Source organism: Phoxinus phoxinus (assembly GCF_949152265.1).
Source record: "Phoxinus phoxinus genome assembly, chromosome: 10".
NCBI classification, from domain to species: Eukaryota; Metazoa; Chordata; class Actinopteri; order Cypriniformes; family Leuciscidae; genus Phoxinus; species Phoxinus phoxinus.
The window spans coordinates 8,462,607-8,472,404 of record NC_136885.1 but is presented as its reverse complement, the minus strand read 5'-3'; positions in this window follow the sequence as shown (position 1 = coordinate 8,472,404).

The window sequence follows — 9,798 nt, the reverse complement described above, 5'->3', positions numbered from 1 at the left end:
GAGAGAGAGTGTGTGTGTGTGTGTGTGTGTGTGTGTGTGTGTGTGTGTGTGTGTGTGTGTGTGTGTGTGTGTGTGTAAGTAAGTAAAATATGTTTACAGTTATTGCACTTTTCTTATATTCATTTTCAAATATTTTACATTTTAAAAACATGATTTGTTGATTCTACAAGAGCCAATGTTCTTGATTTGTGCTGTTCAGGTGTACACTGTTTTATTGATAGTGTGTGTGTTAGTTTACACTTGCACTTTTCTTATATTTTCAAGACTTATGAAGTTATGAAATGTAGTTATGAAATATAATAAATATTGAAATGACAATCAATTTGAAATTCTTAGTTGCATATTTGTTTTCAGAATGGGATTTTTCCTGTTTTTCTGACCTTATACATACTTCAAGTTGCCTTTTGGAGTTTATTTCAGCATCATATAAAATCAACAAGAATGATAATAATAAAATTAAAGCAAACACAGCTCTGGTATCGGAATAGTATCGGTATCGGCCGATATCCAAATTCAGGTATCGGGATCGGATCGGAAGTGAAAAAATGTGGATCGGTGCATCCCTATATATAACATATAATTATAAAGAATGCTCCAATCATATTCACCCTATCAAAGTCCATGCCTGTATTCTACAATGAGCTGAATACACTGGAAAACACAACTGAGTCAAACATAATAAGTCAAGAGATGCATCCTGACTAAAATGCTGTTTAATATATGCATTTGGTTGGCTGAGAACATATCTGAGGCTTTGTATTGAGCACTTTAGGGAACGTCCTCTGTTGATCCTAGAGCTCTGCAATTAAATTAGATTTTGTTTAATGATATGCTTTATTCAAATCAGTCCCTGGTGGTCCTTCTAAGACAGGTGACTTATTGACTTATGAGTTTGTGCATTCAAACATGGCATGAAAATGATGTTAGCGTCAACAGATTTTAGTGATCCACAAACATCTTGAATATACATGTGCTTAACTTTTTGCATCAAACCAGCACTGGCATGACATCCATTAGCCATGCATGATTGCACTTGTGAGTACATTCAGCTTATAAAATGAGCTGCATATCACTGCTATCCTTGGAGAGCATGCATATTGTGGATTATTGCTGACTGCTTGATGTTGTTTCTTGCCATCTGTGACTTGCAAACTGTGGGAGAAGCAACATGGGTGTGTTTCATAATTGGAGTTCGTTTCCAATCATTCATTAGCACCACCACAGCTTTTCATTTAACAACTTTTCACTTGACCTTAGGAAGACCCATTCTGGATTCAGGACATTTGAAATTAAAATTACAATATCAATCTGCAGTTGAAACGGCTATAAACTTGATCCAGGAGCTCTGTTGCTATTTCAAAGCTCTGCATTTGTTAGCATTTATTAATAATTTTTGGTAGCATTTATTCATCTTAGTTCATTCTAATTTGCACATTCACTAATACAGTATTTAGTTCAAACGTTGTATCTACAGTTGTATTTGTTGTATTTTTATTAAATAACTTTAACAAAGTTTAATAAATACTCTGATAAATATATTGCTCAATGTTAACTAATGGGACCTTATTGTAAAATGTTACTATTTTTATTCATCATATTACACATGATATATCTATATATTTTTAGATCAGTCACACAGTTTTTTTAGTTTAAGTCCCATGTGTGCAGACACATCTTTCTGACCAGAGCGATCCATCCTGGTGTTTGCAATTACCGTGAGCACTTAGGGTGGTCTGGAGGAGATCGAATCTAGTGGCATGATAACTTGGTGATTCAATAACTTGGTGATTCAGGACACAAACTTGTGATGTGCTCTCCATCTCTGACCTGGATGAAGAGATTGGAAACATCTTAGATTAACTACATCCACCATCTTTCAAATACTGAGCCTATACACCTCTCATAGCTGAGCTGCTGTTGCCTTTATTTTCTTTCTTTTTACTGATGTCTTACCATGTTTATTCGGATGAAACCACTTGTTATATGGCCAGGAAGAGAACAGTTGGTAAAAACCATGCTAATGCAATTCAGAAAACAATTTGGGGAAAACTGTGTTGTTATTAACGACTGCTTTGAGGTCTTTATAGATCATCCATCTAACCTTATAGCCAGAGCAGAAACATGGTCATCCTACAAGCACCATAACACAGTCAAGTTCTCTTACGAGAGTTCTATCGTACTGCGTCGAAGACGCTGCGGGAAAGATTATTTCTTGAGATATTGAAGCCAAAAAATGAATCCTTAATTTTGTAATAATGTAAAATGCTTTGCAGCAGCATACTGCCTTAGGCGGAACAGCTTGCGCGCCTAGTGGCTGCTCTGCGGCAAAAGCAGCAGCCTGTGCGAGGCCTTCGTGCCCTCTACGTCACGTCCCGCCAGAATGGGCGTGGCCTAGGTTTATAAATAACCAAGCACGGCTGTCGTACTCCGATTTTCGTTTCTTCAGCGAAGCTCCCGCATCGCTGGATTCTGAGAGGAAGCCGCCACAGTCGTCGAGAAGCATCACTGCAGGATGCGCCTTTCAACTGAAGCCGCTGGTCGACATCTCGCCGCCTTCAGTCGCCATTCCCTGCATCGCTATCCGGCGTGGAATATTATATCCTTTTCAAGTGTGTGTGTTTTGTGTGTGTGTTCGCCGCCGCGTCACACATTTATTTTCTCCCACACTAAAAGAGCCGAGCGTCTTTTCAAGATACGAGCGCAACTGTCGCTCGTGTCGAGCTCCACTCAGCGACGGGGACCACCATGTGATTTTTGTTTCCTGCCTGGGTGAGGACCACGCAGCTTTAGCTCTCGCCGATGGTGGCTGCCATCTCTGTGAGACGATGCCTATGGTGACTCTGCGGACTCGCCTGGCTTCGTTCGCTGAAGCTGCACTTCCGCCCACTGCAGTGCCGCGCCGTAAAAGTGTCGTGCTCAGCGGAACCCGGAACCTCCCTCCACCACGAGGAGCTCGCCACTGCCGCCGCCAGCTTCTCCGCCCGCTTCGCTGGACTCTTTGACCGACGGACAATGGCCGCTGTCTGCCGCCGCGTCCGTTATGGACGATGAGGGTGAAGCCGCGTCTGTGGAGAACGACTGCTGTTCTCTCCTCTCTTCGGGTAGCGAGGGATGGGCGAGCTCTGTGGACCTCCCCCCCCCCGCCGCTCATGAACGTCGAGGAGGAAAGGCCAGCATTGAAGCAGAGCTGATGTGTCTGCTCACGCAGGCCGTCGCGAGCCTCGGCCTCGAGTGGTCGGCGCCCGAGGAGCCTGCGCTTAACCGGCTGGATGGCTGCTTTCTGCCTGGAGACCGCGCTTCGTCGTCCTCACGACTCGCGCCCTTTCTTCCTGAGCTTCACGAAGAAGTAGCGTAGTCCTGAAAAGCCCCATTTTCAGCCAGAGTGCGTACTTCTGCCTCAGCAGCATTCTCCATAGTGGACGGTGCTAGAGACAGAGGATACCAGTCCCTCCCTCCGGTGGAAGAGGCTTGTAGCGACTCACCTTTGCCCGCCCTCTGCTGGTAGCGTTACCATCCAAAGCCTGCCGCACGCCCTCAGCTTTGAACAGCCGCACTTACGCCGCCGCTGGACAAGCTGCGTCGGCATTGCACACGATGGCGGTGTTGCAGATTCACCAGGCCAACCTTCTCTGTAAGCTCGACGAGGAAGGCCCGGGAGCGATCTGCGTGCCGGATTTACGGAGCGCCACAGACCTCGCTCTTTGCGCCACAAAATCCGCTGCACATGCCATTGGGCGAATTATGGCCTCCGTTACCATGGCAGAGAGACATCTTTGGCTGACACTCTCTGAGATGGCGAAGTCAGAGCGTGCTGCGTTCCTCGACGCTCTTATTTCGACTGCTGGCCTCTTTGGATCGTCCGTCAAGGATTTCGCGGATCGATTTGCCGAGGTACACAAAACATTGCAAGCCATGAGACACTTTCTGCCCAAGCACTCCAGCTCTGCGACAGGTCGCCCTAAACAGCCGCCTTTTCGCACTCAGCAACGCTCCGCGTCCGCCGCCGCGCCTCAGCAGCGACAGGCCTGAGACCCGAGACAGCGCTCTCGCTCAGCTGTACGCCGCCCCCCGCCGCGAGGGCCTTGGCCAAAGATTGTGATCAAGCCCGAGGCCTCCGCGCCTTCCTAGGAAAACGACGGTGTTCAAGTCCCGCTGCGGCCGGATTTCCACCAAAGATTTTCGCTCGCACAGTTCCAACACACGAGACCGTGCCAGTGTATTCAGCAGTCAACAAACCGGCATCACGGCCCGTTTGCCTGCACACAAACGCCGTTTTCATGGCGACCCAGATAAATCTGAAAAAGAGTGGATTTTCTGATGTCCCGGCCACGGCCGATGGTGTAATGTGTGTAACTGTAATGCCCACAACCCAGTGCCCATTCGTACACACAAGCACAGCCCTACACAATACAGGGCTTGCACACATAAAATCGACTCATGTCGATTGTGCATCACATGTAGTGAACGTGCCCACTATTCAGTGCCCACAATCACTACACACTGCATGTCGCACGGTTTCTGTAAAAACGAAACCAATGCACGGTCAGTCAGTTCTGATAGACAGTACTCCAGTGCTATAAATGTGCCCGCTATCACGCACCCACATTTATTCCCAGACATGATGAGCCCTACGAGCCCCACTCAATTAAGCACGCCCCCCACCTCAAACGCTGCAAAGACGGCGTCCATGTTACAGCACACGGTTGCTCTCGTGTCGCCGCCATTTCGCGACCAGGGCCCAGATTTCATTCTACCCCTAGTTACTCATGCGAATGCGTGGGAAAAACTTCCCGGGGTTTCAGAGTGGGTGCTGAACATTATAAAAAGAGGCTATTCGCTATGGAGAGGGTCGAAACTACTGTAAAAACAGAAGTAGAACATCTACTTCGAGCCAAAATAGCAAAGCTATTGAGCAAAGGGGCCATAGAGCCTTTATCTCAAGCTCAGAGCGAAGGGGGTTTGTACAGCAGATATTTCCTGGTGCCAAAGAAAGACGGTGGTCTCAGACCCATTTTAGATCTGAGGCAGCTGAACAAAGTGCTTGTGAAGCGCAAGTTCAGACTGATCACGACCAGAAAAATCCTCGCGCAGATTCGCCGAGGGGACTGGTTTATGTCAATAGATCTGAAAGACGCGTATTTCCAAATACAAATTGCGTCACGTCACAGGCGATTCTTGAGATTCGCCTTCGAGGGCCAGGCGTATCAGTACACAGTCCTCCCGTTCGGCCTGTCTCTAGCACCTCGTACATTTGCATGGACGCGGCGCTGGCACCCCTGGGACTCCAAGGCGTACGAATTCTGAATTATTTGGACGATTGGCTGATTCTAGCCCAATCGCGACCAGAGCTTGTACAGCACAGGACCCTATTACTCGATCACCTCGAGGTTTTAGGTCTCAGAGTCAACTGGGCGAAAAGTTCACTGTCTCCCAGTCAGAAAATATATTTTCTGGGCACAGAACTGGACTCGCTGTCTATGACAGCACAGCTGTCTTCACAGTGCAGACTGGGTATTCTGCACATGATAAAAACCTTCCGCAGCGACTCCATAGTTCCGCTCAGAAAGTTTCAGAGGATGCTGGGTCTCATGGCCTCAGCATCATCAGTACTACAGCTGATGTCTGTGCCCGCTGCAGTTCTGGCTGAAAGTGCGAGTGCTGCGCCGAGCATGGGTCTCCGGTCTTTGTCGCCTCAAGGTCGATCAGGAATGTGTGTCAGCTCTGATACCATGGAGTGCGACAGACTGGTACCAGTCAGGTGTAAGCCTGGGGACTTCCTCGAGCGTGAAGGTGGTGTCTACGGATGCATCCACTTCAGGCTTGGGAGCGTTGCTCCAGGGCAGACCGTTCTTTGGCCAGTGGTCAGAACGGGAAAGGCTCCCACACATAAACTGCCTGGAAATGTTGGCAGTGGACTACGCGCTGAGGCGCTTCTGTCCCCGGATAAAAGGACATCACGTCCTGGTCCGTTCGGACAACATGTCAGTAGTGGCCTACATAAATCACCAGGGCGGTGTCAAATCCCGAAACCTTTACAGGTTAACGGAACGCCTCCTGGTTTGGGCCCAGCACAACCTGCGCTCGCTGAGAGCAGTGCACGTGCCAGGGCACCTGAATATCGGCCCAGACAGACTCTCACGGAACAATGTTCCTACGGGGGAGTGGTCTCTACACCCACAGACAGTACAACTGCTGTGGAGGACATTCGGCAGAGCAAAAATAGACCTGTTTGCATCTCAGGAAAACGCTCATTGTCTGAAATGTTTCTCCAAGAGCGAGAACGCGCTGGCCCACATCTGGCCCTGCTGCCTGCTCTATGCTTTTCCTCCTGTCTCGCTTTTACCTCAGGTACTGGAGCGAATCAGGAAAAGCGGATGCTCAGTGCTACTCGTGGCTCCGTTCTGGACAAACCAAGCATGGTTTCCAGTACTGATGCAGCTGACGAGCCCTGCTCCATGGCCGATACCAGTGAGGAGGGACCTCCTCTCTCAGGCCAGGGGCTCGATTTTGCATCCTCGCCCGGAGCTTTGGTCCCTACATGTGTGGGCCATCAACGGGTACCCGCTAACCTCCCAAAAGGAGTACTAGACACGATCGAGCAGGCTAGAGTCCCGTCCACTAGACGGCTCTATTCCTCTAAATGGTCTGTGTTTTCTAGTTGGTGCTCAGCCCAGGGTAAATCACCCCTGCAGTGCGGGGAAACGGAGGTTCTCTCCTTCCTACAAGAGCTGCTGGAAGGACCCCATCCACGCTCAAAGTTTACATGGCGGACATAGCAGCGTTCGTCAATCCAACGCTTGGCCGGTCACTTGGTAGAAACGACCTGGTTGTTCGTTTCCTTAAAGGAGCTAGGAGATTGAACCCTCCCAGACCTCCTTCAGTCCCCGTCTGGGACCTTTCTACGGTACTGGATGCCATGAAGTGTGCCCTGTTTAAGCCTGTGCACTCAGTTGACATGAAGCACTTGTCTTTCAAGACAGTGTTTCTTCTGGCTCTCGCTTCAGTGAAGCGCGTGGGGGATTTACAAGCGCTCTCTGTGGAAGCGTCGTGTATGGAGTTCGGGCCTAATGACTCTAAAGTCGTACTAAAGCCGAAACATGGGTATGTGCCTAAGTCCCTCAACACACCGTTCAGGGCTCAGGTTATCTCCCTGTCGGCTCTGCCGGCCTCCGAGGAAAAGGATGACGCTAGCCAGGGGCGGCGCTAGGGGTGGGCTAAGGGGGCTTAAGCCCCGAATGTTTTGTCAAAAGCCCCAAATCTTTTAGTTTTTTTAAAAAATAAATTCAACTTTGTTTAATTTCCTCTCAGTCTTTCTGACTGGAGCGGCAAAAAATTAAACAAAAGCTCTATTACCGTGCGTGGTGGCAAACGGTAATGCATCGCGCATCACTCAGCTTGTTTGACAACTGCCAATTAAACTAACGAAGAATATAAATCTTCTTCTTCCTCGTTGTCATCAGGGGCTGGCGGGCTATTATTGTATGTTACACCGGCGTCGTAACGAGCTTACTGGCTAACCGGCTGAAGTTAATATGGACAACATTTTTTTATATGGAACACTAACAGTAAACCTCACCGGCCGGAGAGAGATTCAGAAGCAGCGTCGGACGAACCGCGGACAAGCGTATGCTGCGTTCACACCAAACGCGAATAGAGCGTCTGGCGCGAGTGATTTCAATGTTTAAGTCAATGTGAAGACGCGCGTCTGGAGGTCCTGCGGGGCGAATGAGGCGTTTACTAGCGCGGCGCGGTGAATTCACCTCTTTTGCGCGTCCAGTTTTGTTTTTTTTATTGAGTAGGCCTAACTATCATAATTTTCCCAGATAGTGTATCGATTTTTAGGCATTCTATTATCTCAAACAGCCTGAAAAATAGTGCATTTAGCTGACGTAAATGGGAAAAAAATCTTCCCGGGGGTCTACCCCCGGACCCCATTAGGTTTGGGCTAAGCCCCAAATGTTTACATCGTCTGGCTCCGCCTCTGACGCTAGCTTCCTTTGCCCGGTTAGGGCGTTAAGAGCCTACGTGTCCCAATGGGCATCAGAGCACATTCTACGAGGGGCATGGCCTCCTCGTGGGCTTGGTCTAATGGTATCTCGTTGCAAGATATCTGAATGGCGGCAGGCTGTGCCTCCCCGTTTACATTTATAAGGTTTTATACCTAGAGGTTCCCGCCTTGCAGGCCAGACTGCTCTCGGTCTAACAGACACAATATAGTGTTTCTCCCCCGTTCTATTACGGCCCAGATTACTAAAATGTTTTAAGCATCACTCACTGACAGTTATGTCCTATGAGCTGTGTAATGACCCATCATATATATTATATACATATGCTGTAAATGCCCTTCGGGGCACTAATTATAAAGGAATGATGCTATTCTAGCCTCTCTTTCCTGAAACTCTATCTGGGTTTTTCTGGTGATTATGCACTTGTGTGCCCCGGGCGCGCGCGCCCTTGAGTATCTGGTGTCGGATCTCAGCATGCACAGCGTTTTACACGGGGTTCCCGCAGCGTCTTCAACGCAGTACGAGAGAACTCTCGTAAGAGAACGTACTCGGTTACTAACGTAACCTCGGTTCTCTCTAGAAGAGGAACGAGTACTGAGTCTCTGTGCCGTGCTTGCATCCAGCTCTGGTTTGCTTCGGCGATGAAAATCGCCGAGTACGACAGCCGTGCTCGGTTATTTATAAACCTAGACCACGCCCATTCTGGCGGGACGTGACGTAGAGGGCGCGAAGCGTCCTCATTGGGTCAAGCGTCATGAAGGCCTCGCAAAGGCTGCTGCTTTTGCCGCAGAGCAGCCAATAGGCACGCAAGCTGTTCCGCCTAAGGCTGTATGCTGCTGCAAAGCGTTTTACATTATTACAAAATTAAGGATTAATTTTTTGGCTTCAATATCTCGAGAAAGAATCTTTCCTGCAGCGTCTTCGAGGCAGTACTCGTTCCTCTTCTAGAGAGAACCGAGGTTATGTTAGTAACCGAGTAGGTTTTTGATTGGTATTACACCACAGGGCAGTCTCTTACATATCAAATGGATGGGGAAGAAGAGTAAGTGATAAGTACATAACCAGTGTTGGTCAAGTTACTTGGAAATAGTAATTAGTTACTGATTACTGATTACTTCTCCAAGAAAGTAATCCAGTTACTTTACTGATTACTTATTTTCAAAAGTAATTAGTTACTTTACTAGTTACTTTACTTCAAAAACATGATGCAGGACCTGAATACGCTATAAAAGCAGACCTTTCAGCCTAATCCTATTCTTTCTGCATATTCCATCATCTAAAATTGAATCAAATTAAACATTCTCTTTTTTAAAACTTGTTTTATTAGTTTCAATATTTTAACTTTATGCACATTGCATCAACCAAAATTTAAATGAAATGCAACAGTCTCAGACTTGACGAAAATTGTTGAACATTTAACCAATGTCTGCACATTCCACCATATTTTAACGAAATAAAGAAAGTCCTTCTTCTGTTATATATATCTGCATATTCCAGCATATAAAATGCTAATATTTTTTTATAAAATCCTTAAATAAAATAATTAAAATGAAAGTCTCTCATGACTGTATTCCAAATTATTAACATTTACGTCTTTTAACAGTAAAGTGCAGATTAAGTTTTGTTTTTGTAAATCGTCAGACTTGTTTTTACCATATATAGCAGACAATATAATAACCGTGACATTGAGGCGCTAGTGCGCCGCGTTCACTTGCATTGCATTGTTAAAAGCCTTTCTTTAAAGTGAATTTCGTTTTGTATAAATTCAATTGTATCTTATTTTAATAAATGT